We start from the raw sequence: 7,764 nt of genomic DNA, 5'->3' as shown, positions 1-7,764 counted from the left end.
GCGCAATCTCGACTCACTGCAAGCTCCGCCTCCCGGGTTCACGCCATTCTCCTGCCTCAGCCTCCTGAGTAGCTGGGACTACAGGCGCCTGCCACCGCGCCAGGCTAACTTTTTGTATTTTTAGTAGAGACGGGGTTTCACCGTGGTCTTGATCTCCTGACCTTGTGATCCGCCAGCCTCAGCCTCCTAAAGTGCTGGGATTACAGGCGTGAGCCACCGCGCCCGGCCTTGTTTCTTTTTTTTTTTGAGACAGAGTCTCATCCTTTTGCCCAGGTTGGAATGCAGTGGTGTGTTCTCGGCTCACTGCAACCTCTGCCTCCCAGATTCAAGCAATTCTGCCTCAGCCTCCTGAGTAACTGGGATTACAGGCATGGGCCTCCTAGCCCAGCTAATTTTTGTATTTTTAGTAGAGATGGGGTTTCACCATATTGGTCAGGCTGGTCTTGAACTCCTGACCTTGTGATCTGCCCCCCTTGGCCTCCTAAATTGCTGGGATTACGGGCGTGAGCCACCGTACCCGGCCTGGCCCCAAGTCTATTCTTAAGACCACAGAACTTTTGATGTAAGATTCACTGGACAGATACACAACTACAAGACATAAAATAAATCTTTTATTTACAAAATAAGATCTTTAAGTAGTTAGCTTCCAGTTGAAATAATGATTTGGACTGAATGTGGTGGCTTATGCCTATAATCCCAGCATTTTAGGAGGCTGAGGTGGGAGAATTGCTTGAGCCCAGGAATTTGAGACCAGCCTGGGCAACATGGTGAGGCCCCATCTCTACAAAAGATAAAAAATTAGCCAAGTGTGGTGGTGCTATGCTTGTAATCCCAGCTATTTGGGAAGCTGAGGTGGGAGGATCACTTGAGCCTGGGAGGGCGAGGCTGCAGTGAGCCATCATTGTGTCACTGCACTCCAGCCCAGGTGACGGAGTGAGACCCTGTATCTTTAAAGGAAAATTTAAAAAGGGATAAATGCAGGAGATCTTCATCTTATCAAAAGGGTGCTGTTGTAATTTATGTATTTCTAAGTACTGGATGGGGAGGGGGAGTAGCAGCTCCAAGGTACTTTTCAGTGGTGGCCTTAATCTGCTGATGCGTGGAAGGTGTTTTCTTCTTCCAAATAGCCCTGGGACCTCCTGAATTTCTGGGTTGGGCCCCTCAGGCATGGATTGACTCCTACAGTTCAGGTGGATGGAGATCCCACCAGCCCACAGCTTAATTCTTCAGATGCTTTATCTTCGTTTCTCATGTATCTTCAGTCGGCTTCTGATGTGAGCACATAAATACCCTGCAGAATTCCTTTCCAGTCTTTATGTAGATCATTATTTTTGTTTTCTTTTTTTTTTTTTTTGAGATGACAGGGTCTTGCTGTGTCACACTGGCTGGAGTGCAGTGGCGTGATCACGGCTCACTGCAACCTCAACCTCCCAGGCTCAAGCGATCCTCCCACTTCAGCCTCCTGAGTAGCTGAGATTTTAGGCATGCGTCACCACGCTCAGCTAATTTTTAAAAATATTTTGTAGAGACGGTCTCTCTGTGTTGCCCAGCCTGGTCTCAAACTCCTGGGCTCTAGCAATCCATCCACCTTAGCCTCCCAAAGTGCTGGGATTACAGGCATGAACCACTGCCTTGCCTGCTTTTCATTTTTAATCCTTGGGTTCTAAAATGCAGGAATTAATTTCCAAATAATTAGTATGGAATGCAATCCCGCTTTTTCCTGTGTGCTGAGAGAATGATCAAAGACCACAGAAAGGAGATGGAGACAGAAGAAGGTGAGAGCAAGGGCATTTTTAAGGATTTCTTCAGTCTTGTTAATCTGGGTGTAAATTCTGTGTGGCAGATAGCAGCTGAGGATCCCCTGAAGTTTTGAGGAGGAGGAAAGCCCTTGAGAATAATGGGTTTTCTTGGTCTTACTTTGTATAAGAAGAGCCCAAACTGGACATATCTCCAGATATGTGCTATGGTCTTTAACAAGCAGCCCAACATCCTTTGCTGGGGAAGGCCAGCAATGTGGGAGCTAGTGGGGCCTGGCCCAGGAGCCTTGTGTTCACCAGGTCACTGGGAGCTGGTGCTCTCTGATGTCCTTCTATGCAAGCCTGATTCTGAAATCAGGTGTGGTGGGCATCACTGTCCATAGTGTTGGCCTGGCCTGTCATTTCACTGATCATAGAATGGCTGTAGCTTTGCAGAGCAGGGATTGTGAGAATGGAAGAATGTCTTTTGGCTCTTTTGCTCTAGTTTTTGGAAGCACGTCAGTTAGAGAAGTTTGTGATTTTTTAGAATTTGTTGCTGTGGTAAGGCTGAAGCAGGTAAAAGGGCCAATTAGAACCATCTGTGGGAGGGAAGGAATTCTGTTAGCAGGAAGGAAAACCTGAGCAAAGGGAGTGGGTGCTAGTTTTGTCTTGTTCTTTTATAAACAAAGTGTGTTGATATGGCAGTTTCTGGCATGGGTGAAATGTTTTTGATGGTTGAACATGAAGAATGTAGCCAAAAACAAGAGTGGGGCTAAAAGCAAGTCACAACTTCAGACAATGAAGATTGAAGCATTTGCCTAGATAAATACTCTATAGTGAATATGCAAGAACTCCCACATACCCGTTTGACTCCTGAGGCATTGTGCTTAGGGCCCCAGGCCTTTATTACAGAGCTGCTGGCAGGGTCAAGGGCTGGGTTGCCTGGAGTTTCGCTGACATTTCACCTCACTTCTCTGTTTTTGGAGTCTAATTAGCCAATTAGGTCAGAAAGGCCAGCAGCCAGCACACTTTTTCTAAATTTTAATTCATCATTGCTAGATTAGCATATTAATTTTGAGCTGTGGCACTTACTTTTAATCTTTTGTAGTGTAATGGAAAAACCAGAAAGCTCAGCATTGAACTTCAAAGTGTGAAATCAGGTGATCATTGCCATTATGCTTGGTGAATTATTATTATTTTTTTTTTTTGAGACGGAGTCTCGCGCTGTCGCCCAGGCTGGAGTGCAGTGGCCGGATCTCAGCTCACTGCAAGCTCCGCCTCCTGGGTTCACGCCATTCTCCGGCCTCAGCCTCCCGAGTAGCTGGGACTACAGGCGCTGCCACCCCGCCCGGCTATTTTTTGTATTTCTTAGTAGAGACGGGGTTTCACCGTGTTCGCCAGGATGGTCTCGATCTCCTGACCTCGTGATCCGCCCATCTCGGCCTCCCGAAGTGCTGGGATTACAGGCTTGAGCCACCGCGCCCGGCCTATTATTATTATTATTGAAGACAGAGTCCCGCACTGTCATCCAGGCTGGAGCACAGTGGCGTGATCTTGGCTCATTGCAACCTCTGCCTCGCAGGTTCAAGTGATTTTCCTGCCTCAGCCTCCCAAGTAGCTGGGACTACAGATGCGTGCCACCACACCCAGCTAGTTTTTGTATTTTTAATAGAGACGGGGTTTCACCGTTAGCCAGGATGGTCTTGATCTCTTGACCTTGTGATTCGCCTGCCTCGGCCTCCCAAAGTGCTGGGATTATAGGTGTGAGCCACTGGCGCCTGGCCACTTGGTGAATTATTTAGGGGATTTAGTGTAAGTTCCTTTCCTGTACTCTGCGGGCATCTGCTGAGTACCTGCTTGGTGCCAGGCATCTACTTGGAGAGAAAGCAGCAGAGTAAGTGCTGTCAAGACTCCTGTAGTGGACCTGTTCTCCCCCTTTTCTCTCAAGGGAACCATTGGCATCCAGCCTTGACCCCCAGTAGACACTGATCATCCTGCCCCCCCCCAGCATAGCCCCACTGTACCTTTGTGCTGAGTTGAGGAGGGGATAGGATGGCCAGGGGGAGTTTCGGGAAGTCAGAAGGCAACTTCTAGTTTCTGTTACAGTAAGCACTTGGAAAATGACTGTTTATAATGTATTAGTATAAATACTTGGTTTGTTACCACTTGTGTTTCCTGATTTAGTAATGTATATAAACCTTAATTGAATATTTTTGTGTGAAACTTGAAAAGACTGCATCTGTAGCAAATAAAGCCTCACACCTAGCACAGGGTAGGTAGTTGGTAAACATGTGCTGAAGTGTTAATTGTTGGGCTGTCTTCAGAGAATTGTAGTTTGCTTTAATTGCATTTTTGGATGCCACACGGGTACAAGGATGTGGTAATTCATTCCCACTTGGATTCTGCTGAGTCTGGCCACCCACCTCTCATACTTATTCCCCCACCACTACTCCACCTCCCACTCTAGCTGCTGCAGCCAAATGGATAGTTAGGGCCAGGCGCAGTGGCTCATGCCTGTAATCCCAGCACTTTGGGAGCCTGAGGTGGGCGGATCACAATGTCAGGAGTTCGAGAACAGCCTGGCCAATATGGTAAAACCCTGTCTCTACTAAAAATACAAAAATTAGCTGGGCATGGTGGCAGGCACCTGTAGCCCCAGCTGCTCAGGAGGCTGAGGCAGGAGAATCGCTTGAACTCGGAAGGCAGAGGTTGCAGTGAGCCGAGATGTCGCCATTGCACTCCAACCTGGGCGACAGAGCGAGACTCTGTCTCAAAAAACAAACAAAAAAAACCAGAAACCGAAATGGATGGTTAGGCCTGGTCCTTGCCCTTGGCCTCAGTTTATCCTTTTCTGTCTTCAGTGTCTTACCTGGGCACTGGTAATTAAAGGACTGGAGCATGTCATCACGGGGATATGCCCCTAAAAGCCTCCTAAATTATTTTCTTCTGAAGTCTAATTGATGTAACTCTAAGTGATGTTTTCTAAAATATTGTGGCAAAATATACGTAACAAAGATGGTGTATTTATTTATTTATCTATTTTGAGACAAGGTCTTGCTTTGTCACCCAGGCTGGAGCACAGTGGTGGAATCATGGCTCACTTCAGTCTCGACCTCCTGGACCAAGCAGTCCTCCCACCTCAGGCCGAGTAGCTGGGACTACAGGTACATGCCCATATACCTCGCTAATTTTTAAATTTTTTAAAAAAATTTTATTTTACTTATTTTTTTTTTTGAGATTGAGTCTCACTCTGTCACCCAGGCTGGAGTGCAGTGGCGCAATCTCGACTCACCGCAACCTCCGCCTCCCAGGTTCAAGCAATTCTCCTGCCTCAGCCTCCTGAGTAGCTGGGACTATAGGCGTGCGCCTGCCACGCCCGGCTAATTTTTTTTGTATTTTTAGTAGAGACAGGGTTTCACCATATTGGCCAGGATGGTCTCCATCTCTTGACCTTGTGATCTGCCTTCCTCGGCCTCCCAGAGTGTTGGGATTACAGGTGTGAGCCACTACGCCTGGCCTAAATTTTTTTTTTTGGTAGGGATGGGGGTGTCACTGTGTTGCCCAGGCTTACGTTTTAATATGCCATCTTAACCATTAAAAATGGTTTTTTTTAGGGGCTGGGTGTAGTGGCTTGTCCCTATAATCCCAGTGCTTGGGGAGGCTGAGGCGGGAGGATTGTTTGAGCCAGGAGTTTGAGACTAGCCTGGGCAACATAGTGAGACCCTGTCTCTACAAAATAAAAACTAAAAAAATGGCCCAGCCTGATGACTCACACCTATAATCCCAGCACTTTGGGAGGCCGAGGTGGGCAGATCACCTGAGATCAGGAGTTCAAGACCATCGTGGCCAACATGGTGAAACCCCATCTCTACTAAAAATACAAAAATTAGCCGGGCGTCATAGTGGGCGCCTATAATCCCAGCTACTTGAGAGGTTGAGGCAAGAGAATCGCTTGAACCCAGGAGGCAGAGGTTGCAGTGAGCTGAGATTGTGCCGCTGCACTCTAGCCTAGGTGACAGAGCAAGACTGCATCTCAAAAAAAAAAAAAAAAAAAAAATTAAAAAATGAACCACGCATGGTGGTGTGAACCAGTAGTCCCAGCTGTGGGAGGCTGAGGCAGAAGGATCACTTGAGCCCAGGAGTTCGAGGTTACAGAGGTTCATTGTACCACTGTACTCCACCCTGGGTGATAGATGAGAGACTGTCTCTCAAAACAAAACAAAACGAAAAAACAAACCCCAAACTCACCTTTTTAAATTGTAAAAAGCACAATATAAAACTTACCATCTTCAAAGTCAAGTATACTGTTCGGTAATGAATAATGTTTAACGCAGTGTATGGACTTCAGTGGAATGTAGAAGGAATTCTTTCAGTGAGCCCCAACACGTACCATGTTAAAATCTACTCAGATTAAAAGCCATGGTTCAGTGGAGAATGACTGTTCAGCCCTGGGTTTTTAACCTTGCCTTTCTTCCCTTTCCCTAGAACATGTCTGCACCTGGGTGGATTTATACCCAGGTTTTAAACCTTTGCTTCCTGTCTTTGTTGGAAAAAACCAAATCACCGCTAGCAGAAGCCACTGCCCTTGGTTTATCTGTGATAAGTGAGAATTTGCAAGAATTTTCCAAGTGAGAGAAGTGTTCAAAGTAGCTTTTCTGTTTGATAGAATGTTGTGTAGTGTTTGCCTCTCAGGGGTGGTATTTTTTCTCCCACATATTTTTACCTTTAAATCTCTTGCTGTATATGTGACCCTGACTTCCTTTAGTTGGTCCTCTAGCTCCCTCATGGTCCTGGGGCTGCCTCCATATTGCTGGTGGTATTTCCACATTGCCTGCAGTTTAGGTAGGAACCTGTCCCATGTCAGGGAAACCTTATCTACCCCCTGAACTGAGCAATTTTAGGGTGATACCTTGAATCTTCACCAGTCACTTGGTTTTAGACGTTTCTCATCTGATGCCAAGGAGTCAAAAAGGCCTGTTTTTAACTAGAAGCAGAGAAATCTGACGGTTTTTTTTTTTTTTTTTTGATATTTGGAGCTCAAATAAACAATGACTTCACACCATTGTTTTCCATTGTGTTGAGTACATCATATTGAGAAGTTTTAAACTGGTTAACCTTTCAGAAACTACATTAATGTTGGACTGACAGTTAATATTTAACTTCTGAGTATCAAAGTGTTTTTTGCTAGATTGAACCTGAAGTGGTTAATATTTCTGCTTCTTGTGTTTTCCAAAACATTTACAACAGGAACGTGGAATTTTATTATTTTAATCTGGTTTTAAAATGCATATCCCATTTTCTTTATTTTTATTTATTATTTATTTTGAGACAGGGTCTTGCTGTGTCATCCAGGCTGGAGTGCAGTGTTGTAATCTCACTGCAGTCTCACCATCCTGGGTTCAAGCAATTCAGTCACCTCAGCCTCCCAAGTAACTATGATTACAGGCATGCGCCACCATACCTGGCTAATTTTTGTACTTTTTTGTAGAAACAGAGTTTCGCCACGTTGCCCAGGCTGCCCTTGAACTCCTGGGCTCAAGCATTCTGCCCACCTCAGCCTGCCAAAGTACTGGGATTCTAGGTGTGTGCCACTGTACCTGACCATTCTTTAAATGTTTTAATTACTGTGGCAAATGATAGAAATTTAACAGCATAAGTACTATTTTTAGGTGACGTAGCTATTTGGGAGTAGGGGCTCCTAGGAGTGGTGAGATGGGCTACCTCTGCCAAATTTTGTGTGGTTAATAATGGGTTGAGTCTCCCAACTTTTCCTTTATTCTTGGGAAGCAAAAACTAGTAGAGAGCTGTTCTTTCAGAGTTTTTAGGTTAAAATGTCTGAAAGTTTCAGAGCCAGGTGCCAGTGTCCTGTGCTTGTAGTCTCCTATTTGGGAGGCTGAGGCGGGAGGATCACTGGGGAGTTCAAGGCTGGTGAGGTATAATTGTTTCTGTGAAAAGCCACTGCTCTGTAGCCTGGGCAACATAGTGAGACCCTGTCTTAAAACTAAACAAAGGTAGTTAAAAAAAAAAA

At 45.7% G+C, this 7,764-nt stretch overlaps 1 protein-coding gene across 3 annotated transcripts in view; it reads left to right on the top strand.

Annotated features, from left to right (window-relative positions):
* DAG1 (dystroglycan 1 (dystrophin-associated glycoprotein 1)) overlaps window positions 1–7,764 on the top strand; it is a 91,359-nt gene that overhangs the window by 40,192 nt on the left and 43,403 nt on the right. The window contains exon 1 of one of the 3 annotated variants that reach the window (XM_011980898.1): window positions 1,017–1,274. The exons of the other annotated variants lie outside the window; for them this stretch is intronic. The gene's annotated coding sequence lies outside the window, so the exon portion shown is untranslated. Of the gene's footprint in view, window positions 1–1,016; window positions 1,275–7,764 lie in introns of those variants that run through there. 3 annotated transcript variants of the gene reach the window in all.

The sequence above is a fragment of the Mandrillus leucophaeus genome, unplaced genomic scaffold (genome assembly GCF_000951045.1).
Source record: "Mandrillus leucophaeus isolate KB7577 unplaced genomic scaffold, Mleu.le_1.0 Scaffold22, whole genome shotgun sequence".
NCBI classification, from domain to species: Eukaryota; Metazoa; Chordata; class Mammalia; order Primates; family Cercopithecidae; genus Mandrillus; species Mandrillus leucophaeus.
Note: the sequence above shows the minus strand (reverse complement) of the source record. Positions and strands in the feature narration are given on the sequence as shown.